At 47.0% G+C, this 26,102-nt stretch overlaps 1 long non-coding RNA gene across 1 annotated transcript; it reads right to left on the reverse strand.

Moving 5' to 3' along the window:
* Window positions 1-576: 576 nt before the first annotated feature.
* LOC128324863 (uncharacterized) lies at window positions 577-25,363 on the reverse strand. Its single transcript, XR_008307138.1, has 2 exons — window positions 25,253-25,363; window positions 577-1,219 (listed from the first exon to the last, which is right to left on the reverse strand). It is a non-coding gene; the product is annotated as an uncharacterized LOC128324863 (long non-coding RNA).
* Between the last annotated feature and the right edge of the window lie 739 nt (window positions 25,364-26,102).

Raw genomic sequence — 26,102 nt, forward strand, 5'->3', positions numbered from 1 at the left:
TCTCCACTCCATCCCTTTATGGGTCTTTTGGTCCCCACTTTGCCTGTGTTCCATCCCTCCTGAATCCTAGTTGAACAAGGAGGGAACTTGGAACTTTCTGCATGCCAGCAGGCAGGTGCTCTTCCCAGAGTCTCCCATTCCAATGCAAACCAGGGCAGACTGTTCTTAGCAAAAGGGACACTTCATGCTGGCTACCACAAGACCAGTTCACAAGACCAGCAGCATGAGTGTGACTCCCCCCGTCCTCTTGTGCACGTGCTGTTGCTCTGGAAGTGCTCTGTGAGATTGAGCAATGGGTTTCTGATCTCACAGTGTCCTTCTGGAGCACAAGGAGTGCCCCAGGCTCTTAGTCTTCTTGCACACAACAACAACATGCATGCTAGTTGCACACAGGACACCATTGTGTTCCTGCAAGGGCTCAAAGCATGCAAACTTTGAGGGTCAGAATGTAAGCCACATACTGCATATGATTACAACAAGAGTCTTTTTGTGAGGTGATTTCCCAACGTGCACATGCGCTCCTGTTCACTGGTGAAATACTGCAGAAGAGCAAGAATCTCAACACATTAATCTGTATTTGTTTGTTTGTTTGATTGTTTGTTTTATTTATTCGATTTTTATACCACCCTTCCGAACTGGCTCAGGGCGGTTTACAATTAAAAAACAGAAATCATTAAGAACAATTAAAACAGAAATACAAATATAAACACCAATTTAAAAACAGCTTAAAAAACAATTAAACTATCAAAACAATTAAAACCCTGAAGACCAGGTTAACATTAAAACAATTAAAACTAATTAAAAACCCTAAAAGGCCAGGCCAAACAGATGGGTTTTTAAGGGCTCTCTTGAAGGACAGTAAAGAATTAAGATTACGAATTTCTGCCGGGAGTGCATTCCACAGCCCAGGAGCAGCTACAGAGAAGGCCCGCCTCTGAGTCACCACCAAACGAACTGGTGGTAACTGTATGATCACATAGATTAGTTTTTTTGCTAATCAATGGACACATGCATATTGCTCCTGACTGATATATTGATTGATTAATTGCCGTCAAGTTGGTGTCGACTCTTAGCAACCGCATAGTTAAAGTCTCTCCAGGATTATCTGTCTTCAACTTGGCCTTCAAGGTCTCTCCGTGGTGTATTAATTGCTGTCATCATCAAGTCCATCCACCTTGCTGCTGGCTGTCCTCTTCTTCTCTTTCCTTCAACTTTGCTCCTGCAAAGGGAAAAATAAGAAACAGAGTTGTGAGAAACTCTTTAACAACTAGTGGTCGTCACCTCATCCCATGACACTGAAGTCAACACCGTCATCCTTTGTGTGGAGAAGTAAAGTTTGCATAGCAAAATGATTGAGATGAGAAAATGAATGAGAACATAGCTCCCTATCCCAAAGGAGTTCACAATCTTAGAAGAAACACAAAGGAGACATCAGAAACAGCCACTGGAAGGGTTATGCTGGACTGAACAGGAATCATTCATATCAAAGAGCCACCATTTTAAAAGGCATCTCTTTGCCCAGTTAGGAGTTCTAGTCTTATGAAGGAGGAAGAAATTAAAAACTCTTTCTCCACAGCTGCTATAACAGTATATCATGCCTGCCCTTAATTGCCTTTTTTCTCAACTGAAAATAATCCAAGTCTCCAGGCTTTTCTTAATGGGAGTGCTCAGATCCCTTGATCATTTCAGTTACCTTTCCTAAACCTTTTCCAGATCTACAATGTCCTTTTAAAAGATGTTATATCCAGAACTTACATTTTATCCATACTTTGTGCATCCTTAAATATTTCATAAAGGCACTTCAGGTCTTAGTAATATGCAATATATCTTAAACTTAACTGATTGAAGGACAAATAGTTACAGTAATCAACTACAAAGCCCTTGACTGGTCAACAAACCTACCCAAACTGGACAAAATTCACAAACTTAACAAACAACAAAACGGTTTATATAGAGAAATAAATAAATAAGATGGCTCTTATTTATGTTATTTATAAATAAATAACATAGCAAACATGCTATGTGAAAATGGAAGGGGGGAAATGTATCATGAAGCATTGCATTCATGATTGCAACTGAGCTTTATTTCATAGTTCGGATCATGATTGTGGCATCACAAATTCCTGCACTCACTCTCTAATAGTCATAATTTCTGGCAGCCCTAAATGTTCTGATTGAGTCAGAAAGTCTCTTTGTTTTTTTGTTTTGTTTTTTCTCCTGTAAGCACCTGTTCAGAGATAGTGGAATGGTTTTTAGGGAAAGGATACACTCATTTCAGTCTTAAATGTCAATAGAAATATGCGCAAATATGCTTATTGATTTGATTCATATGTTCCCCATTCCACTTGATCTCTCTCACTTCCTTCTGCTAACGTGAATTTGCGAGCTGTCTTGAGTGCTCCTGATAATAATGATGCTAGGAAGAAAGATGGAAGCCAGGAAGAAGAGGTAATGACATGCACCCTGCAACGTGGCACTGACTGTGCCTATCAATCCTAACCCAACAGTTGCAGGAGCTGGCTCTACAGCACAGCAACTACAGCGGAGTGAAGTCTTAATAAACTCAGGGTAAAGCATCTCATGACACTGGGATTCTGTGACTGGAACTCCTGATGTCTTTTTCTTTCTCAACCATGAGAAAAGTGGGTGATTTGGACCAAGGCTACAGCAGGAGGTTTTATAGACAAGGCTTCCCCCTCATGAATCCAATCCTGATTGGAGTGTGTCAGTCCACATATTCGCTGGATTTAATCTGATCTCCATGTGGGCTATCAGGGACCAGGCCAGAAAGGGCTTTATTTTCTCCGAAGGGAGGCTGCGAATTCTGGCTTATGTCCGGGGTAAAAAAATCCTCTGTTTCCAGCAGCTTTTGAAAAAAAACTCCAGGGCTTCTGCTTTCTCCAAAGGTGTTGATGGAGGTGCTGATGGCTATGCGAAGGAGGTGCTGATGGCGATGCAAATGGTCCATGGAATCCCTCGAATTCTCGCCTGGAAGCTGCTGGGAAGCAGATTTGCTCTTCAGATACCTGTGAAAAACCTCCAGGGGAGTTAACTTTTAGGTTAGGGGATGGGGCTGTTGCTCAGTTAGGTTAGGTTGCTCCGGTTAGGTTAGGTTCCCTACTTCCCTAGGTTCCCTACCTCCCTAACTAGGTTCCTCCTAGGTTCCTCCCTAACTTAGGTTCCCTACCTCCCTAACTCCTTAGGTTAGGTTGCTAACCTAACCTAAATGCTCTCAGTGGTAGAGCATTTGCTAAACATGTAGAAGGTCCCAGGTTCAGTCCCGGGCACCTCGAGGTAGGGCTGGGAGGGACTCCTCCCAGAAACCTTGAAGTGCCACTTCAATGTCAGTGTAGACCAGCGGTTCTCAATGTGGGGGCCTCCAGATGTGGCTGAACTACAACTCCCATCAGCCCTGGCTACAGTTTATTCATGGCTGGGGATGATGGGAGCTGTAGTTCAGCCACATCTGGAGGTCCCCAGGTGGTGACCCCGTATAATGATCGGACTCAGCATGAGGCAGCTTCTTTTATTCCTTTTCCCATATACTGATTTCAGTTGCCCCTCAGGGCTGATGTAAGCCAGGGAGGGGGAAGCTAGCACAATTTGTCATGCTTTCATAGAACAAATTGCCATAAAAGTACAACTGAAGGTAAAGCAGGGGCAGGGGCGGGGCGGTGGGACTTGGGGGATTTTGCATCCCACACTCTCCCGATTTTATCCCAGTTTTTCTGCTGGGCCATTCTTCGGTTCAGCCCTCATGTGCTCGTGTCAAGATATGATGTGAAAAGAAGCCTTCCAGCTGCTGTTGTGGCCACCCATCTTCAAAGCAGCTACGGGCAGCTGGGACTCAACAACCCCCTTTCCTGGTTTGATTTCCCTGTTCTTGCTAGCAAAAACCATGGAGGCACTGAGCAAGGATGACCATCTCCTTCAGTGGTGGCCCTTCCATGAGGTGAGGTACCAGTGAGGGAGCAAGGCTTTGGAAAAAGAAGAGAAGGGGGGGTGGCGGGTGAGTGGAAGGGCAACATCTGGCACCCTGCCTCCTTGCCCAAAGTGTGAGTCAAAAAAGTATCCAGACCTGTTTATGTTCCTGAGGACCGGTTGTGTGTCGGGGGGGGGGGAATCAAAGAAGAAGGATGGGAACAGGGGCATAGCAAGGGGAGAGGGGGCCAATGTTCGCCCCCTCCCAGCAGCCCCTCGGAAGAATGAAGTCATGAAGAAAATAATGACGGGAGGATCTGGAGGGCCCTAGAGAGCTAGGGGCCCCAGGTTCTGTAAACCCATCTGCTCAATTATAGCTACGCCCCCGGAGGCAAAAGTGATCGTGTGCTAGCTGCAATCTGGGTAGGACAATGCCGGATATGCCTTTCCTCCACCTTAGAGAAAATGCCGGGTAAATGATGTTGGTTGGCCACCGGAAGAGAGCTGGTCTTGTGGTAGCGAGCTTGAATTGTCCCCTTTGCTAAGCAAGGTCCACCCTGGTTTGCATTTGAATGGGAGACTACAAGTCTGAGCACTGTGAGGTATTCACTTTAGGGGATAAGAACATAAGAACAGCCCTGCTGGATCAGGCCCATGGCCCATCCAGTCCAGCATCCTGCTTCACACAGTGGCCCACCAGATGCCGCTGGAAGCCACAGGCAGGAGTTGAGGGCATGACCTCTCTCCTGCTGTTTCTTCCCTGCAACTGGTACTCAGAGGCATCCTGCCTCTGAGGCTAGAGGTGGCCTATAGCCCTCCAACTAGTAGCTGATGATAGACCTCACCTCCATGAAGTTATCCAAACACCTCTTAAAGCCATCCAGGTTGTTGGCTGTCACCACATCTTGTGGCAGAGAATGGATGGGGACACTCTGGGAAGAGCACCTGCCTGCTTGCATGCAGAAGGTTCCAAGTTCTCTCCAAGGCATCTCCAGATAGGGCTGGGAGAGACTCCTGCCTGGAACCTTGGAGAAGCAGCCAGTCTGTGCAGACAGACTGAGCTGGATGGACCAATGATCTTTCTCAGTATAAGACACCTTCCTATGTCTTCGCATGTCACCATTACCCTATCCAGGTTGAGGCTTGAACATGACCACTTTCCCATGCTCCTACCTTGATTTTTGCTGAGACACGACCAGTTGTCAGGAGTGTGCGCAGGTCTGGGTTCCTAGCTGGATGCTTCTTCTACTTGGCTTTTGATCATGTGAATGGGCCTATAAATGATTAGTGGCCATGATAGCTAAATTAAACCTCCAAATTCAGATTCAGTGAGGCTCTACACACGATCCGTGTGTACCTAGATCTGTGAGAGCTAGGCCCAGTCTCCCTGCAAACAAGCAGGGAGCTCGCCCTGGGCGGCTGGATCAGCCACCCACACAACTACCGTCTTTGTCACAGAGCTGGTAAGGGTGGCAGGGATCAGGGGCAACCCAGCCCCTGTAAGTCCCAGAATGCCCAACATGAGGGTGTGGGGCATTCTGGGGAGACCCCCAAGGCCGGGGGGCTTGACGGAGCCTCCCGGTCAGCGGTCTCTTTGTGAGTCGCCATGCCGTAGAGCTGTGCCATGGTGACTCACGACCACAAAACCTCATTTAATGGGGGGTGGGTTAAGCGGGCTAACCGCCGCGAGCCTCACAGCTCCTGGCAGTCCTCACGACCACTCAAAAGCGGGCTGGGCTCCCTTCAAGCGGTCGTGTGAATAGCCTCAGTATATCTCTGAATGCCAGATCCAGGGCTATTGTGTTCATGACTTGCTTGCGGATTTCTTGAAGGCATCTGCTGGGTTATTGTTGGAAATAGGATGCTGTACTTTGTCTGATCCAATTAGGTTCTTATGGCTAGACATCTCCCTATATTCAGTCTCTCAAAATCTCACATTCATCCGAAAAAGTAGAGAGAAACTTGAAAAAGCAGAATGAACAGAAACAGATTGCCACGGTGACATTCTGCACTCTCCCCTCTCCCTGTAATTGTCGCGTTGAAGATGATTTCCATCTCGTGTCAGGGGTTGCTTATCACTTTGAAAAAATGCCTTTTATCCCTTTACCTTTGCACTGACTTGGGAGAAAGGAAAGAGAGGAGACATCGGTACAGCTCTGTTGACTGTCAGCTTCCTTTGGGGTTTTTTTGCGGGGGAGAGGGGAGTGAGGGTCTGTGTGCTATGCTATTCTGTGTTTTGACTCCCAGGGCAAATGCCAATGGTTCATTTCCCAGTCTCCAATGCATATTTTAAAGGTGACCTGCAAAGCAAAAATGTATTTGTACTTTTGTTTTGTTCTTTCTGTACTTTAAAAAAAGGCCTCAAAAGGTTTTACAGTTTTAAAAATACACACACAGACGCACATTAGAAATGTCAAGGCTTTGACTAGGAAGTGGTATTGTTGTGAGTTCTAGGAAATGAAAGGTGCAAAAAACAGGGAAGGCGATACTTCGCCTAAAAATGCGTTTAGGAAATGCTTTGCTAGCATTTGAGCTCCACCATACCGGCCGCTGCCACTGAAATGCAGCCCATTCACTGTCCTTGTCTGTCCTTGCTTCTCTAGGCCAAGGAGGGGCAGGCAACTTGGAAGCTTGCAGGCCAGCTGTGGCTGCTGCCTGCAAAGCAGCTTTACCACCAAACTGTAATCAAGGTGGACCACATTGTGTGCAGGGACACCTTTATGGATGGGAATCAATGAGAAGCCATGTCAGGTACTGGGGTCCCAATCAGGAGCCCTGCAGATCAGTAGGGGTGTGTTTTTTATCCATTTTTGAATAAATGAAACTGAACGGGGCAGTGATCTTCACTATTTTTCAAGTGGGGGCCACAAAAAATCCTCCGGGACATTTTTCAGATGGAGACTTTACCGCGACGTTTACTTGTCCCATTCACATATCAGCCAGATATACCCCAAAGTCTGCAATATTTTAGATAGCATTTCACACAGGATTTGGGTTTCCCTCTCCGTATTGGAACCTAGCTCGATTTATGTCCGGGGTAAAAAAAATTCCTCTTTTTGCATCAGAATATCCATTATGCCCTAAACTCACTCTCCTCTCCTTCAGAGAGGAGAGCAGGTCTTGTGGTAGAAACCCCTTAGCTAAGCAGGGTCCACCCTGGTTGCATATGAATGGGAGACTAGAAGTGTGAGCACTGTGAGATATTCCCCTTAGGGGATGGAGCCACTCTGGGAAGAGCATCTAGGTTCCAAGTTCCCTCCCGGGCAGCATCTCCAAGATAGGGCTGAGAGAGATTCCTGCCTGCAGCCTTGGAGAAGCCGCTGACAGTCTGTGAAGACAAAACTGAGCTAGATAGACCAACGGTCTGACTCAGTACATGGCAGCTTCCTATGTTCCTATGTTTAAGCCTTGGAGTCACAGTAAAGCCTGCTGTCTGAAAAGCCTCCAGTGTGAGGGCCATTTCTCACCAAGCTAACTTCAGCTCTGTGCTGTGCTTCACCCTTTAAGAGAAAAAGAGCCCTGTCAAACTTCAGCATCACCATGGAAGGTGCACAAGTTTTGCTGGGAAATGTAGTTCTTTCCACCCCCTCTGGGGGTCAGGGGGTCATTTCTGGGGTCAGGGGTAATTTTGGGGGGTTTGTTGGCAATTTGGGGGGCTTGTGGGCAATTTTGGAGGATTTGTGGGCAATTTTCAGGGGCTTGGTGCAACCTGGGGGTTCAGGAGTGATTTCTGGGCATTGGGGGGGGGGTCATTTCCAGGGTCAGGGGTGTTTTTCATGTTTTTCACCATTTCCCCCCTGTCTTTTCTGACCATGATCCCCATAACCCCTTGTTTCCCAGGCAATTCTATGCTTCGCCAACCGTGAATTAGCTGACCGCGAGGGTTTCCAGGAATTGAACCCTTGTGGTTGGCAAGGGATGACTGTAGTTGGTTAACTGTGAGGGATCCAATGAAGGCTTCTTCAGGAGAGGTCTAATGATTACCTCCTTAAGACAAGGAGGCATCCTGCCCTCCCTTAGAGAAGCGTTTATGATCTCTACCAAGCCTTCTACAACTGCCTCTCTGCTAGATGGTATAAGCCATGTAGGACAAGGGTCAAAAGTGTCCCTTTTTATTTCCTCACAAGTGAATTTTAGCCCGTTGAAAAACGGGCGCTAGTAATGCCTTCGCCCCTGCCGCCGAACCGCCCTCCCAGCTGCCCGATCCCACCATTTCTACAGGAAAGAGGAGCTCGCTAGCAGAGCTCCTCTCTCTGCAAAGGCTCTTTTCAAACTGGCGCTTTGAGCGGAAAGGGCGTCCTTTCCGCTCAAAGCGCCAGTTTGAGAAGAGCCTTTGCGGAGAGAGGGGAGCTCTGCTAGCGAGCTCCTCTTTCCTGTAGTAATGGTGGGATCGGGCAGCTGGGAGGGCGGTTCGGCGGCGGCGTCCGCGGTGGCATTTTTTAGGGCCAATTTGGCCCTTAGTAATTTGGGGGGGGGACGGGAATGGTGGGATCGGACTAGGGCCCCAAGGTTTCCCTCCCGCCCGGCTTTACTGGCGGTGCCAGGCCTCGGCGGCGGCTCCGCCACCACCTCGGCCGGCTTCCCCGCTGCCTCTTCCCCCAGAGCCTCTCTCATTTGTTTGCGGCGGCCGCTTCTGGCCCCGCCGCCACCTCACCCGCACTCCCGCCTCCAGTTGCCCCGCCGCAGCCCCCGCCACCTCTGGCTGTGGCTGCGCCGCCGCCGCCTCGCCCGCACTCTCCTCCCGGCGTGGGCGGTGGCCACTTCTCCTTCTCCCGGCCCCAACATGGCCGCCGGGTCCTGCCGTTCGTGCCTCTCTTGCTCTGTTCTGGGCATGTGCTGCGCGCATGCCCAGAACAGGCCAGGCACGAACGCATGCTTGGTGTCCGTCCACGGACGGACACCAAGCGTTTTATTAGAGAGGATTGTTACGTTCTTCATCTAAACCTCTCTCCCTCTCCCTCTCCCTCTCCTTCTCCCCCTCCTCCCCCACTCTCAAATTTTTATACCACCACAGTTTACAATTAATTTCAGCTAAAAGCCTGAGAAAACAGGGGCATAAGGACATTCAAACTCCCCCCACCCCACCCCCCAAAGCACCCTGTTCAGAGTTGTTTTTAGGGTTCATGACAGATAACAGAGGCACTAGCTGTAATTTCTGTCTGCTAGTCAAATCCAGTAGTGTCAGAAATGTGTATTGCTTAGGAAGCCCTGAGAACAATTGGGAGGAGAGCTGAGAGAAGTTGCCTATGACCCTATGTTTCCAGACAATGAGACGGAAATGGAGAGTGAGTGCAGTTCAGTGCCAAGCAGAGGACATTTTGTGGAACCCATTGGGACTGAATTACTCTCAGACATGTTCAGTTGAAAGGAATTACCATCCAGGTGTGTGGCCCTGCAGATTGACAGCCGAGGCACCAGCTAAGGTGGTTGGAACCTTTCCTTTAAAATCTCCTATTGATCGACAAGCTGCTTCAGGAGGTTGTGACCTTTTCATTTCCATACGAGGCAGACGGACATCACATCTAGACCTTGGGAATCATTGCCTATACATTATCTTGAATATGTAAGGCGATGTTCTAGGAGATGTTAGCAAAGAGCAAAGAACAGACAGGAATTCTGATGAACAGTCCTCTGACAGCAGAGGTTTAACCTTTGTGGATTGATCAGAAGGAGTATATTCTGGGTCCAAAATCTTGACGGCTTCAATACAATGTATATTTCGCAGGGGAGATCCAGCAAGGGCAGGGACTTGTCTGTGCTTCATAGCAAAGTGTATTTGCTATTTGCTAAATGTTAGGTACCCAGATCATGGTACCAGGAGAGATAGTTTGAATTGAGACTGATAGGGGTTCGCTGGTGTCAGTGGAAGCAAACTGCAAGCTAAAATTAGGTCTCTGGATAAAAGGAGAAAATAACAGCAACTCTTTAGGGTAGCTGAAGCCTCCATCTAGGCTTCTGACATCTTAGTACATTTTTAATTTTCTAATAAAAAATCAGATTTATCAAAGATTTGTGTCAGTAAAGATAAAGTGTGCCATTGAGTCGGTGTCAACTCAAGGCGCCCACAGAGCCCTGTGTTTGTTTTTGGTAGAATACAGAAGGGGTTGACCATTGCCATCTCCCGCACAGTATGAGATTACGCCTTTCAGCATCTTCCTATATCGCTGCTGCCCGATATAGGTGTTTCCCATAGTCTGGGGAACATACCAGCGGGGATTTGAACTGGCAACCTCTGGCTTGCTAGTCAAGTCATTTCCCTGCTGTGCCATTAGGTGGTGTCAGTACTTTTCAGTAAAAATATATGTGGCCTGGACAAATAAGTGTGTCCATACCAAACAGTGAGGCTGTTCACACAACCAAAAACTGGGTAGGACACCTGTTTGGGAGTTTAAATGTGCATGCTCCCAGTTTTCAGTTGTGTGGGAGCAAACTAAGTAGGCGGAGCGAGACGCTCATATGTCTGAAGAGGGCTATTGAGTAAGGACACTGGCCCAACTTGCTCAGTATTATCTATTCTGATTGGCAGTGTCTCTCCAAGGTTACAGGCAGATGTCTCTCCCAGCCCTACTGTTGCTGACAGGGATGGAACCTGGGGCCTTCTACATGCAAAGCAGATGTTCTACCACTGAGCTGGGTTCCCCATCCTCATTTCCCCACCCCTGATTTCCCTCCCCATATTCTGCTGAAACTTTTCTCTCAGCTTGACTCCCAAACTATAATTTTATTTTACAGTTTCTCTCATTTCAATCCAACTCTTTTTGCAGAAGCACTGCTATGCTTCCAGTATCCGTAAAATGACATCATGCACGATACGGATACGGATCCAGAGGCTCTGAGTGCTAGCATCAATGGTTGGAGATGAACTTCCAGTACATCGACCTTTTGCACCAACTGTCCTAATGACCACTAGGGGCATTGGGAGTAGAGACAGTGAGTCAGGGTCTCCCTATCTGTCCCTACTCTATGACCCCTGAACTGACTTTGCAGCACGTCCTGTGCTGAGTCACAATCCTTCCTTTCCTCCTAGAGAGCAGATGGAAACATCTCTCTCTCTCTCCTTACCTATCCACTATGTAGTCCTGTAGATTAGAGATAGGTCTTTCCTCTCTAAGTGTATTTAACCAATAAATGTTTAGTGTTTAGTCACACAAGGATCTCCATGTGTTTTCTCTAAATAGCTGCAATATCCGAACCATCCTCTGCTACCTACTCTGTAACTGGAGTGTGTGCTCATTCCTTAGTGCTCTGCTGTTTTACCTATTGTGGGTAAAAATCAACAACCTCTAGCATCAATCCCAGCAATAATGGAGGCTATTGAGGGCCGAAGAAGAGATTTCAGGGTGAGCGACCGACCACTGAGCCATGCTTTCCTTGTTGGGTCTTTTCACCAGTTTTTGAGTCAGACCAGGGGTGTAGGGCGCTTGGTGGGGGCCGGTGGGACAAAGTCCGACCCGTGGCTCACCTATCCTCTGGGTGTTGCTGTCACAGCCCTGGCGGTTTCATTCCCCCGTCAGCGGTTGGTGGAATTAGCGAGCTCCTTTCCAGGGAAAGGAACTCCCTTTCAGCAATTCCACCAACCACTGACAGGGCCAATGAAACTTTGCTGGGGCTGTGACAGCCCCATTCTCCGCACTATCCCGCCCCCTTGTTTCTGACATCAGATGCAGGGGGTGTGGCTTCTGGTCCATGTGTGCTTTGCATGCATAAAGCAACACCCAGGGGTTAGGGGAGCCCCCTCAGCCCCGAGTGGGCGTGTCATTTCTTTCTTTCAATCAGATCTGTCCTGTCTCGGAGCCCCTGGTCTGACTCACGCCACTGGTGAAAATACCCAACAAGGAGAGCATGGCTCAGTGGTCACTCACCCTGAAATACTCTTCTTCAGCCCTCAATAGCCTCCGTTATTGCTGGGATTGATGCTAGCACTCAGAGCCTCTGGATCCAGATCCAGATCGTGGATGATGTCATTTTACAGATACTGAAAGCATAGCAGTGCTTCTGCAAAAAGTGTTGGATTAAAATGGCTGAAACGGTTGTAATGTATGGCCAGAAACTTTATTCATGTAGTTTTTATTTCCCTTTAAAACATCCCCCTCCCACCCCATTGGCAGTAGCTGCTAGCAAACTCCTGCCAGAAGTGCTAATGAATTTTGCATTGCATTCTGACTCTTGGCATTTAGGGCTTAATAAAAACCTTCTTTGCCTTTATCTGGGGGCTTTTGTTTCCTGCTAATTGGTGTCAACATCAATCAGGATCACAGGTGCAAACACGACTGGTTTCAAGGCCCTTTTGCTAATTTTGCTCTTACCCCCTTTAATTACTCAGTGGCTTTGGGCAGCTTACACAGGGAAGCTTCGCTCCCATCCTAGTCCATGCAAATTTGAGAGAGAGAGAGAGAATCCCTGTTCACATGTTTGATTCAACATATGGGCAATCTGGATATACTGTAAGGTAAAAAGTCTGCCAACGAGTCAGTATCGACTCCTGGCGCCCACAGAGCCCTGTGGTTGTCTTTGGTAGAATACAGAAGGGTTTGACCATTGCCTCCTCCTGCGCAGTATGAGATGATGCCTTTCAGCATCTTCCTATATCACTGCTGCCTGATATAGGTGTTTCCCATAGTCTGGGAAACATACCAGCGGGGATTCGAACTGGCAACCTCTGGCTTGCTAGTCAAGTCATTTCCTTGCTGTACCATTAGGTGGCTTGTATATAGTGTACACACATGCAAACACATAGCCTTGTACTGTAGATGTGGTGAATATAACGTGGGACTAATGGTGTGTTTGTATGTGGATATAGTGTGCACACATGCAAACACACCATTATTCCCACGTTATATTCACCACACCTACAGCACAAGGCTATGCAGTCATATCAGTCCATCAAAGATGTCAGACTGACCTGCCCTCTGAGAGGCAGTCTTGGAGCGAGTTCCATCACAACAGCAGAGAGCCTCTGGCAGCTCAAAACTGCCACCACTGTTATAGCGGAACTGCTGGGATTCTGACATGTCTGACAGACCCAGCTTCCCCTTGCCCTGTTCTCCCCCCCCCCTTTACCTGAGACCCAGATGAGACAGGAGACAGACTCCATGAATTCCTATTTGCTCTGTGCAATTCAGCCATCTACTTTGCCTTGACTTATGTTTGCCAGTTTGACTTATGTTTGACTTATGTTTGCCAGTCTGCCGTGACTTATGTTAAAAAGGCATCTTTTTCAGTCTCTAAACTCCCTTCTTAGGTGTGGGTGGCTCTGGGAGTCAAGCAGGGTGCATGGATGAATCATGTGAATCCGTGTGTCCCGAGTACAGACCCCCTCAAATGTAGGCCACACATGAAAAGTGTACTAGTGTATGTGTTTGGACATAATGTGTGAACAATATCCAGGCATACAGATTGGTATGTGCATATGTAATAAATAAGCTACCTGAGTCGCAGGGTTGTTGTGAGAGGCAACAGAAGTACCCCAGCTAACTGGGCAAAGAGGCACCTTTTAATGTGGTGATTCTCTTTATTTAGCAGGGGGAGAGTAACTGGCCCTATCCACCCCCAGCACAGTACCTCCAGTGACTGTTGCTGGTATCTATCTTGTGTTTCTTTTTAGATTGTGAGCCCTTTGGGGACAGGGATCCATTTTGTTTATCTTATTTATTGTTATTTCTCTGTGTGAACCACCCTGAGCCATTTTTGGAAGGGTGGTATAGAAATCGAATAAATAAATAAAATAAAATAAAATAGATAAATGTTGTACACAGGTGTGTTGAACAGAATGTGTGAATTGGGGTTAAATGTATTTATTTTAAAGTGTATATCTTATTTTACCTTCTGATCACCCAATGTGATCTGCACTCCCTCTTTGCTGCCCCCACCTTGTGCTTCGGTCCAGCACACAATTAAAATCACACTTCAGTGCTGTCATGGGTTCCATCTGAACAACATGCTGTGTCAATGTGTTGGGAACCACTGATTCAGTGGTTAAATTGGATGGTGCAGCTGCTAACAGCATCAATGGCAGAATATTTTATCCTGTGGCAAACCTATTACTTACTTAGTATATCATATGAAATCAAATCAATCTTTATTGCACAGCAGAACATATTGCCTGGCCATATATCGTAGACGGCTGTACAGACCCATAAGGACCCTATACAAACCATCACTATCACATATAAGATCGTGATGTCAATTTCATTCCTCATCACTATAATGTATCAGCTCTTGCTCAGGATCTGCAGATGAGTCATGACTACAATCCTTGTACTGTACACAAGGCAACTTTAAGAAATCACTTGCTCTATCAATATCTCAAAGCAAATAACATTCAAGCGCTGTGTGTGGCAGCTAGCCATATTGACCAGATATGTATTCAAAAGTGCCTTGATCTATACCAGGAGTGATCAAATACATATTGCATGAATTCAGAGGCACTCTTACCCCTGGACTTCCAGGCAGAAGTCTAGGGCCCCCCAATCCTTTAGCCCCCCCATCCTCTTTCGTCTGTCCCAGGTGGTGTGGTCACCACGCTGCTGGCCTGTGTGCTGCTCCAGGTGTCCAAGCATGACTGTGACCTGTGCCAGGTGGCCGAGCGTGACCTCTGCTTTAGAGACAAAGGGGGGAAGAAATCTGTGGGGATGGGAACATGCGATGTTGCATGTTGAAATGTTTCTGCTAATGCATATTTGAATAAATATACCTGTTTTATAGTCTTACATTCTTGTGAGTTCAGTTGCTGTTTGTGCCCTCAAGAACTCATGTGTTAAAAATACTCTGTGTGTGTGTGTGTGTGTGTATGTGTAAAGGCCTTTAGGTCCAGGACACAAAATTATCTAGGTGCACCTCTGTGCATGATATCTTCCTGTTCTCCCAAACCACACAAGAGTGCAACTGTTCCTCATATGGAGTGTCATGTCTATAATCTCAAGGTGGAGAACACAGGAAGATCTTCAAAGCAGGAGATCTTCAAAGCAGGAGTGTACAGAAGACCCTTGAGGAATGTTCCTTGTCTTGAAGAAATTCATTTGGCTCTCTCTTTGGGTGGAACCACTTTGAATTTCAGATTCATTATTATTTTTTTAAATGGTGCCAACCCTAATTTAAAGGCTGAAGGATTTTAAGACTGAGAGATACATTTACCAGTAGGATCCATGGCAACAATATGGGTTTACATGCCATACAGCACACACACACACACACACACACACACACACACACACACACACACACACCAATCCAAGCATGTTGTGTGGTGCATGATGGTTCTGTCCTTCTCTAAACCCTGTTCACCCTGCTCCTGAGCATGAAGACGCTCTGTGGCACCTAAGAATTGCATCAGCACTCTTGCAACGATTTATTTTGCCATATTCATTCCTATACGGAAATCATTGCTAGAGCACAGATGCAGTTCTTAGCACCACCAGCGACAAAGCTATAACTTAACAGGGCAGGCACACAAACGTCCCTGGGCCAATGGTGGGGGAGTGGCACACCAGTTGGGAAACAGCCTGCTCTTTGCTCTTCCCTCCTGCCTCTGACTCATTGTCAAGCTTGGAGTGTGGGGAGTTATTTGCATAGGAGTGAGGAAAAGGGCATGTTGAGAATGCTTTGTTTTTCACCATGCCCATATAGTTCTTCTGCAGCAAAGAAGTTAGACTCAGATGTGGGAGAAGAAGGCAGGAGGCACGGTGGCCAGGGGCCATTTCAACCTTGTTAGGCCCCTGTAGGCCATGGAGCCTCTCCACACTCAGGGCCATGATTTTTTTATTAATAGAATAGAATTTTATTGATTAGTCAAATGACCATATCAAAAAACTGCAGATCAAAAAAAGAAAAGAAAAGAAAAGCAAACAGAAAACAGGAAACCAACCCTTAAAAAGAACCATATCAAACCACTGCAGGTCTAAAAACAGGGCAGAAATAAAACAGAGATTTGAACCTATTTGGACCATACTGAGATACCACAGAGCTAAAAACAAGGCAGAGGTAAGACATAAAATGTAAACCTAAAACAACCATATCAGAAGACCATAGGTTTAAAACAGACAAGGCAAACAGAAGTAGTGATGTGCAAACCGGTTCAATGTCAAATGTGTTTGATGTCGGACCGGTTTGGTTCGACTGTTCGGGGTCAAACCAAACCACCCCCTGTTTGGTCCGACCCCAGACCAAACCCCCTCTGGGCGTTCATGAGGTCCCCCACGCCACTTATACTCTCTGGGGGAATTGTTTGAGGAGGAGGGGCGTCTGTGGAGGTTCCCCCTCCTGCCACCAGCTTTCCTTTGGCCACTTGTTGGCCTTCCTTCCTCAGTGCAGTGGCCATTTTGGAGGGCCATTGTGCAGGCATAGCGGCCTCCAAAATGGCCACCACACCAAGGGGAGAAGGCCAATGAGTGGCCAAAGAGCAGCCAAATGGCTTAAGAGAGACTGGCAGGGGGAGGGGGATCATCCACGGATCAACCCCCCCCCCACCACTTCAAACAACTTCCCCAGAGGGGGTAAGTGAAGAAGTAAAATTAAACCCCAGTCAACTCCAAGTGTTGTGTTCTTAGCTGTGAGGCCTTGAAAGCATAAGAGTCCACTCTTTCTGTTACAATGTGATTTGAAGATGGACAGAACCACACTTTGATTCGTGGGACACTGCACAGTGTGTAAGCCACAATGCTTTGGCTTTCCTCAGCCCTATCCATTTAAATGGTTAAATTGGATCGGTAGCAGTATCTACGGTGGATGATTCAATCTTGTGTTGAACCTATTACTGACCTACTTAGTATGCCACTGCAAATCTGGGCAGTTCCTCCCTCCCCGGTGAGCAAGCATCTGCCAGGAGCTGACAGTGCTTGCCGTTTAACAAATATAAATAGCCTCAAAGAGGCAAGGCTGAGCTTTGATGTGATGGCGCATCAATAAGTTAAGGCAGCTTCTCTACTTGACATGAATTACCTTGTCCAGGATGCCCCACGATAATCAGAAACTTCCATTGCCAATGGCAAGGCTGGGGCGAAACTGACCTTCAGCAGCGGAGCAATGGCATGGTTGGGGACTTGTGAGGCCACCCGGGAGGGAGACAGCCCCTCCACGCACCAACAATATGCTTGTCATCTATGTGACACGTTGCCTCGGGGCAGCATACCTGGATGTGAAAGAGACATATCGCAAGGCCAAGAGAACCTCTTAGAATTGCTGCTTGGGGAATGGGGGGGGTGGGGGTGGGATCATTTCCTCTGACTGGCTCTTTGTGATATTTCATACCTTTGGTGCTGAAGTTGTATATTGTTTGAAGCAAAGAAACAACTGCCCTGTCCACAAGCCTTGTAGAAGCCTTTTTGCCAGCAAGGGCAGCGTAGTAGTAGTAGCAGTTGTTGTTAAACAAGCAGTTTACAAGGTTTTTACAAAGTATTATAAGAGTTTACAAGGTATCACCCATATTTACCCGAATTGAAGATGATTAAATTGCCATTTCAGACAACCCTCTTAAAAATAGAATTTAAATACAGGTTGTACCTGCATTTACTCAAAAAGAACAAGACTCTGAGGTGCTTCACACGATTAGTGAGAAGCGCCAGGAGGGTTCATGCGGGGAGAGTGGGCTTAGCCCTCTCTCCCCACACAAGAGCAGTTGCTTGTGGCTGGGCAGCCGGATCAGCCGCCCAGACCAGCAGCTGCTCCAGACGGGTACTATCGTGCCTGGCCACGGCTCTGTCAAGACCTCCAGGGGTCGGGGGAATGGGAGCGCCACTGTGCGGCACCCTGGCCCTCTGAACCCCAGGAAGGCACAGCACAAGCGTGCGGCGTCCACCCTCCCCTCTCCCCACAACCCGAGTGTGCCAGCCATGGCTGCAAGCAGCCGCGGCTGACACACGAGCAGAAAAACAAGGTTAACAGAGAGCTCACTCCGTTGACCTCATTGAAGAGGAGGGGGTGTCAGGAGGGGTTGTCAGGGCTTAGCTCGCTCTCCCTGCACACAAGCAGCTGCTCATAGGTGGGTGGCCGGATCCGCCACCCACATGACCGCTCACTGGTGCAGGCTGTGAGGATTGGGGGCTGTGTGGCCCCTGGAAGTTCCAGGATGCCCTGCGTGTGGGCACACAGAGAACCCTGGAGAGACCCCCGAACCCAGGAGGCTGCTTGCTGCGGCAACACACGAGCAAAAAACCAAGGTTGACGGAGCAATTGCTCTGTTAACCTCGTTTAAGGGAAGGGGGGTTTAACAAGGCTAGCTGCCGGGAGCTGCGCGGTTCCCGTTGCAGCACACGATCACCCCAAAGCGGGCTGGTCTCCCTTAGCCCGCTTTTGACACACACTTGGGGAAAAACCCTAGTCCTGGATTCAGGAAATACCGTCGATGTGGTTACACTGCAAACAGTATGAGACAATGGTTCCCTGCAGGGGCGTCATTCACAGGTGACCCATGGGACAAGGCCCCCGGTGAATTGCTCTGAGCGCCGAATCTCATCAGCCATCACCCTCCTCCATGAACGCTTACAGACAGGAAGTGCAGCAGTGGAGGCACCTGCACAGAGCACGAAAGAGATTGCTCCCGACCTCACCTGGCTCTCTGCTGCTTCCACCTTCATAGGTGCTGGATTATAGAGACTTCTAAAAACATACATAATTATTCTTGCAGGGAAGTATGACTGAGTTTAATTATCAATGCAGGGGCTATGGGCCTGGGGTCCAGATTATTTAAGCACCTAACAATGCCCCTGACTCCCTATCTCAAAGGGGCTCACAATCTAAAAAGAAACACAGTTTGTTCTATTAAGAACTAATCTGCCTCCTTTCCTTTCACTATCCCTATAACTAGACTAAATTTGGTTCAAATTGGTTAGGCAGACCACAAGTTAGACCTCTTGTGCTTCAAACGTCCACGTGTCTGCCATCTTGGATTGGGGTGGATGACATCATTACAAACTTCACCATTGAGATGTCCCTATATCCCTGTAGCAAATTTGGTTCATATCAATTAGATGGTTGACAAATTAGCCCGCTTTCATCTCAAATGTTCACACATACACTATCTTGAATTGGAGTGGATGGCATCATCACAGAATATGTCATTGAAGGTTCCCCATGTGCCCCTAGAACTGTAGCAAATTTGGTTCAAATTGGTTAGGCAGTTCACAAGTTAGCCCACTTGCGCATCAAATGTTCATGTATCTGCCATCTTGAATTGGGGTGGATGACAGCATCACAGACTATGCCATTGAGGTGTCCCTATGGGTCCTTACAACTATACCTGATTTGGTTTATATTGGTTCGGCCGCCCACATGACTTCCAGCTCTGTCACGGAGCCAGTGGGGACTGTGTGGATCGGGGGCCGCTCAGCCCCGGAAGTCCCAGGATGCCCTGTGCAAGCGTGCGGGGCATTCTGGGGGGACCCCCGATACCAAGAAGCTGCTTGTAGCCTCCCAGTAGGGGGTCTACTCATGTGTTTCTGAGCGCAGCGGCAGCAACACATGAGCAGGGAAACAATGTTAATGTTGCGCCCACTCCATTAACCTTGTTTAAGGGGAGGGTGTTTTAGGTAGGCTAGCCGCCTTGGGAGCATCAGGCTTGCCCGCGAGCATGGTGGTTCCCATGATCACTGGAAATTGATCGTGATCGTGGTTGATTAATCGTGATTGATCATGATCGTGGTGATCGAAATTTATCGTGGTTCCCACGATCACTGGATTTCTAGTGATTGTGGGAGTAGCCTCACTGTAGGGATGCTGTGCTGGGATGAATAGAGATAGTTGATCTCCCACTGCTAAATATAAGACAGCCGCCACTTTAAAAGGTACCTCTTTGTCCAGTTAGCAGAGACATTGTGGGAGCATAGGGGAGACTGGTATGCATGCACTACAGTAATGCAATGATTCTGCATGCTTGTAGTGATGCTCCTGGGGAGTTGTCCAGAAAGGCAAGAACAGGTGTAAGCCTAGGTGTTTTGAAGCATCAGGATAGCTATCCAGCTAATAATTAGATTGCCTACTGGAAGGACCCTTCTAGCTGTGGTGGAGTATCCTAGGTGTAAAAGGATATGAACTCAGACCTTTCTACTTCTAGTGGAGTCTCCTACGTGTAAGAGAATATGGACTCATCATCCAAGGAAAGGATTCCTTCTAAAGGTCCATTTGCCACTTCCATGAGACCCTCATTCTCCAGTAACTGTCAGCCTGGGAGTGGGATACTTCTATAACATCTCCAAAGGTTTTGCCCACATACCTCTCTGACTCTCTCAGCTTCCGATCTTGGCTTCATGGGAACAATCTTTTCCCCTGAAAGCGAGAGGTTCACAGCACTGAACTCACAGTGGAGACTTATGCCCAGCTGGCAGACAGTTGTACATGTGGCACTCAATGCAATACATGGGAGAATGCCCAGTCCCCTGCTAGATGTCTTCCTTCATAACTACTGTGTGCTACTTGTTAGCACATCTTCCAAAACCACAAATGTTTAAGGGAGCTGAGTTTTTCCATCATTTTAGTTGCCTATTCAATATTTTTTTTTATTGCAGCTCTATAAACCCAACACCAAGCTAGGTTTCCATATGGCCTGGTGACAAGGAACAATTCTGGTGGTGGCAGCTCTCCCATCTCCCATCCCAGGGCTTCATGTCGTCATGACTTTGGGTCAGAAGCAGTGTGAAAGCATGACAGGCGCCTGGAGACTCACTCTGGCAGTGTTAAAACAAGCTCCAAGTGTGAATTCAGAACTTAATATATGCTGTAATCCTTTGGGCAATGAGTGCCAGAGGGAGCCTATTAACACGCAAAGTTACCAACCTATTTTTAGGGGTTGTATCGGATTTGGGACTGTCAAACAACCAGTGCTGAATACATGGCAAAAAGAATTCTGTTCATTGGTGCATGTAATGTGCATACATGAACAGAAGGAGGAGAAAAAGATTCACAGGGTTGTTTGCCATCCTTCAACAAGGATTTAGAAGGTATAGTAACATAAGAAGCTGCAATATGCAGAGTCAGACCCTTGGTCCATCTAGCTCAGAACTGTCAACACAGACTGGCAGTGGCTTCTTCAAGGTTACAGGTAGGAGTCTTTCCCAGCCCCTATCTGGAGATGCCAGGGAGGCAACTTGGAACCTTCTGCATGTAAGGATGCAGATGCTCTTCCCAGAACAGCCTCATCCTCTAAGGGGAATATATTACAGTCCTCACATGTAGTCTCCCATTCAAATGCAAACCAGAGTGGACCAAAGGGTTCATGCTTGCTACCACAAGACAAGCTCTCCTCCCATGTCTTATAAGGTATAAGGAGAAGACTGGTGTGAGGGAAGCCATAAAATTCCATGATAGGACCAAGATCATGATGCCATGAGCTAATTTAGTATGAATAGTTGGTCTTGGCCATGTGTCCAGAATTCTTTACTAACTGTTCGCAAACATCACCCTTTCCCTAAATCTGGCATTTCTTCTTCCTCCTCCTCCTCTTCTTCTTCTTGTTTAGAAGTACAAGAAGTCCATTCAGGTTGGTCTTTAGGAGGAACCTGCTAATGGCACATTCTTGTTCTCCACTTCCACCAGTTCAACTCAACCTTACAATCCATCGGTGACATCACAATGGCGTTTCAATGCTTTCCTGCTGTAGGAACATGGAGGCCTGGTCTAAACATGCAGCAGACTGGGGTGGTAGAATGAACTGGACTGCAAGTGAGCAATCACATATTTTTGGGGTAATGTTCCTTCTGTAAGAAAACCACCAGTGTGGGTGAAGGGTTGGGCTAGAACCTTTCTCCCTGATGTTCTAGAATTTAATTGCAGGGAGTCTTGTTACATAGGAGAGCATTAAAAAAAACAGTGGCTGATATCGAGACGAGCAAAGTGATTGCGCAAATGGGTTGCGGAAGCCCAAGTATGACGTGCAAGCTAGTATGATGGCTGCCGTGCATGCTCAAATGACCTCTGTGAGGCCATGGGCCATGCCAGGTCATTTACACATGCATGGCGGTGGCCAAAATGGCTGCCAAAAAAAGTTGTTTTACCCAGCTGCTGCAGTGATTTCAGAGGCTGGAGGCGGGAGGGGGAAACTTTGTGGACACACACACACACACACATGGCCTACAGGAAGCCCCCCAAAGGGGCTACAGGTACTTTTATTTTATTTTATTTTATTTTATTTTATTTTATTTTATTTTATTTTGTTTGTTTGTTTGTTTGTTTGTTTGTTTGTTTAAAAAAAACTTTGAAGAACTCAGACTTGTCCAGAGGTTTGGTTCTGGTCCGGATGGAACCAGGGTAGGGTTCGGTTCAATCCTGAACCCCCGAACCTCCAGACCACCCCCCCGAACTCCCAAACCTCCAGACCGGTCTGCACACCCCTAAGTATGATGTGCTAGCTAGTTTTGCTAAGTCAGGGGCTTACAGTCCAGATTCGTGCTGCACTAGCGCAAGCATGTCTATATGGAATCCTTTGTGCTTAGAGACAGTATTCTATGCCACCGGTGTTTGGAAGCAACAGCAGGAGAGGGCTATTGTCCATCCCCTGATTACGGACTTTCCAAAGATAACTGGTTGCCTGTTGAGGAAAACAGGATGCTGGAGTAGTTGGATCCTTAGTCTGATATGTTAGGACTCTTATGTTTTTCCAATGGGAGGTAAACATAAGAGGAAGGGAATGTAGCTCAGTGGCAAAGCACAGGTTTTGCATGCAGAAGGCCCCAGGTGCAATCCCTGGCACGACCAGGTAGGGCTGGGAAATGTCTTTCTGAAATTCTGGACATCTGCTGCCAGTTAGTGTAGCGCAGTAGACAATACAATAGGTGATCTGACTCAGTATAAGGCAGCTTCCTATATAAGTGTAAAAACGATCACTAGAAAGAAAGAAAGAAAGAAAGAAAGAAAGAAAGAAAGAAAGAAAGAAAGTTAGTTCTAGTAAGAACTAATCTGCCTACTTTCCTTTCATTATCATCTCAACTGATAATTACCATCTCTCCCCCACCCCCATTTTTATACCGCTCAAATTGCAAGTTCTCTGGGTGGTTTACAAAACAATAAAAACAGCTAATAAAAGATTAAAACTCAACAATTAAAAATATATTATTATTACATTTATATCCTGCTCTTCCTCCAAGGAGCCCAGAGTGGTGTACTACATACTTAAGTTTCTCTTTCACAACAATCCTGTGAAGTAGGCTAGGCTGAGAGAGAAGTGATTGGCCCAGAGTCACCCAGCTAGTATTATGGCTGAATGGGGATTTGAACTTGGGTCTCCCCGGTCCTAGTCCAGCACTCTAACCACTACACCACGCAGGCTCTATCTTCACATTAGCCCACTTCCACCTCAGACATTCACCATCTTGAATTGGGGTGGATGACATCGTCATGAACGATGCCATCGAGGTGTTCCTATGTATCACGACAACGGTGCTAAATTTGGTTCAAATCAGTTAGGCGGTTCACAAGTTAGCCCACCTGTGCCTCAAATGTTCTCACGACTGCTGTCTTGAATTGAGATGGATGATATCATCACAAACTATGCTGTTGAGGTGTCCCTAGGTCAGTACAACTGTACTAAATTTGGTCCAAATCAGTCCAGGTATTGTGAAGTTGATAGAGACAAACACACACAACTGGGTGATCCCATAGGTTTACTTTCCTTTAGGAAGGTAGGCTAAAAACAGCGTAGTTATAAAAAAATAGAGTCCTTCTTCCTTGCCCCGATATCACACAGTTTATAAGTCCTCATAAGGATGAGACTTTTGCACAGTTCAGAAACTTGAGGCCCAAACTTAAACAAAGTCATGTTCACTGCAGTGTCTGAGCTAAACCGCCCCACCGCCCCCTTTGGGATCAGAAATAGAATATTTGTGTACACTAGTAAGGAAGCCTAATGCTACAAGAATATCTCACAGAGAATTACATTATACATTTATGCGCTGGCCGGAGGGTAACCCTACCATTTGTATTATAGAGCTGCTTATAAAACAGTTCTGATTCCTGCTGTCAGATTTTGAAGTCCAGCTAAGCTGCTTTAGTCCAGATGAACCGTGAATATGAGACATCCTTTTAATAGAAATGGAGGCACGGGGGGACCATTAGGCCCTTGCTGGAATGCACCGACATAAGAAGAACGGACAACCAAAACAAAAGAAAAGTTTACTAGGCAATAAATAATTGAAAATTTCTCCTCCTCAGAGAAAGCTTTTAATGGAACTGTCCAAGGCACTGTTACCGCTTTGAGGTTTATGGTAAGAACAAAGCACACGAGGTAAAAATATCTTAAGACTAGCAGGGAAGGGTGATCAAGATTTCTTTAAATGAAAGCTGGGAGAGTTTTTGACAATTTCATCAAGGGTTTTTTGTGGGGTTTTTTGCCTAGGGATTTCAGGCTATTACAGAAAATCCTGCTAAACTGACTAGCAGTGAGGAGACTTTGTGTGCTACAGATCTGGTGGGGGAGAGGGAGGAACTGATGTGGGGCAGGCTTCACTGAGACTTTCTGCTTCAAGTGATACGGCATCAAAGGTACACCCAAAATCTTGTGTCAATAACAGGGGCGTAGCAAGGTTGGAGTGGGCCCAGAGACAAGATTTTAAAATGGGCCCCCCCCCCCAAAGTCCAGGGCCTCCGCACACCCCAGGCCCCCAAGGATTTAAGTCTGATATTCCAAAATAAGTATGCTGCCTGCAAATACATTTCACTGAATACACACACACACATCACAATATATAGTGATATACATTGAGTACTATACATTTGTATTACTTTTAATGCCTAGAACACACTAGAAAGATGAATGATTAAAATGGGCCCCTCGCTGCAGATTAGCAAAGGAGACTTTCAACCATGCAGGGTGAGCCTATGTTTGTTTTCTCAGAATTCTGAACAAATTCAGTCAAGTTTGATTGCAGGAGGTTTTTCACAGGAGGCTTTTAAAGCCCTTTAAGACACATCTCCTCTGGAATGGAGGTGCTGCATTCACATGTTGGCCAGATTGACCCTGAAGTCCCTGCAAGTTATTGGGGAGCAGTTCACACACAAGAAAAATAAAATAAAAGCACCACACATGCTTCACAGTTCTCACTCAAACCTTTTGGGTTGCAAAACAACTTGAACATAAGTGCATTTATAAATGAATGAATGAATAAATAAAATTAATAAAATACTGTTCCAGAAGTTTTTGCAATTTTCTGCCATGAAACAAGCCACTTATAGGACTTTTTAGATAGTTTTTTTAAGTCAGCAAATTTTCCAAGCTGTTTCAAAATAAATTTTCAGAGACTTCTCGGTCCCTCCCCCCCCCCCCCCATATCCAAGCCCTATGGCAAGCAGATCCCTATATATGGGGGGGGGGGGCGGGAAAGGTAACCACAAAAAGGAGTTCACACTCTACCTGGCAAATGCTGGTCTGGGTTAAGCAGATGCTGGTCTGGGATCTTCTGCTGCAGAGGACACTCTGGCTGCCTCCTCCTTCCTGGCTGGCTTGGGCCCTACTCGAGTTCAGGCTTCACTGCGGCCTACACGGAGGCCTCCGTGGAAGCCCCGCCCACCCGCCGATCAGCTGAGAGGCGGGAGAAAAGGAGCTCTTTGCAGCTTGCCTGCTGCTTCCATTGCCGGCCAGGAGAACAAGCAAGAGAGACGGCGAAGAGGGCAAGTGGCTGAGGGGCCTTGGGGCTGGGCAGGGGGCAATGGGGAGTCACATGAGGTGCCTCTGGGGTGCCCCTCCAGGCAGTGGGGCCCCCAGACAACTGTCTCCCCTTGCCCTATCATTGTTACGCGCCTGGTCAATAAAAAGAAGATGTTAGATATTTTGTGTCTGCCTTCCACGTGGCAACCAGGTTTATTGAATCTTATTTCAGGTTTGTGGAGGGGGGGGGAGAGAGGGAGGGAGGGAGAGATGGAATCGGACCTTGGCTTGCCTCTAGCTCTTATTCCCAGCTGTAGTCTGGATTGAGAGGAGAGGCAGTTCAGTGTCAAATGGACTAGGCATCTCCATCATAAACAAGTTGTTGTAGTAAGAACTAATTGCCTACTTTCCTTTCACTACCTCTACAACTGGACTAAATTTGGTTCAGACCAAGGTCCACAAGTTAGATCTCTTGCACCTCAAATGTTCATGCATCTTTCATCGTGGATCAGGGTGGATGACATCATTACAAACAACACCACTGAGATGTCCCTGAGCGTCACTCACTACAACTGTGCCGAATTTGGTTTAAATTGGTTAGACAGTCCTCAAGTTA

This window comes from Hemicordylus capensis, chromosome 4 (assembly GCF_027244095.1).
Source record: "Hemicordylus capensis ecotype Gifberg chromosome 4, rHemCap1.1.pri, whole genome shotgun sequence".
Lineage (NCBI taxonomy): Eukaryota > Metazoa > Chordata > Lepidosauria > Squamata > Cordylidae > Hemicordylus > Hemicordylus capensis.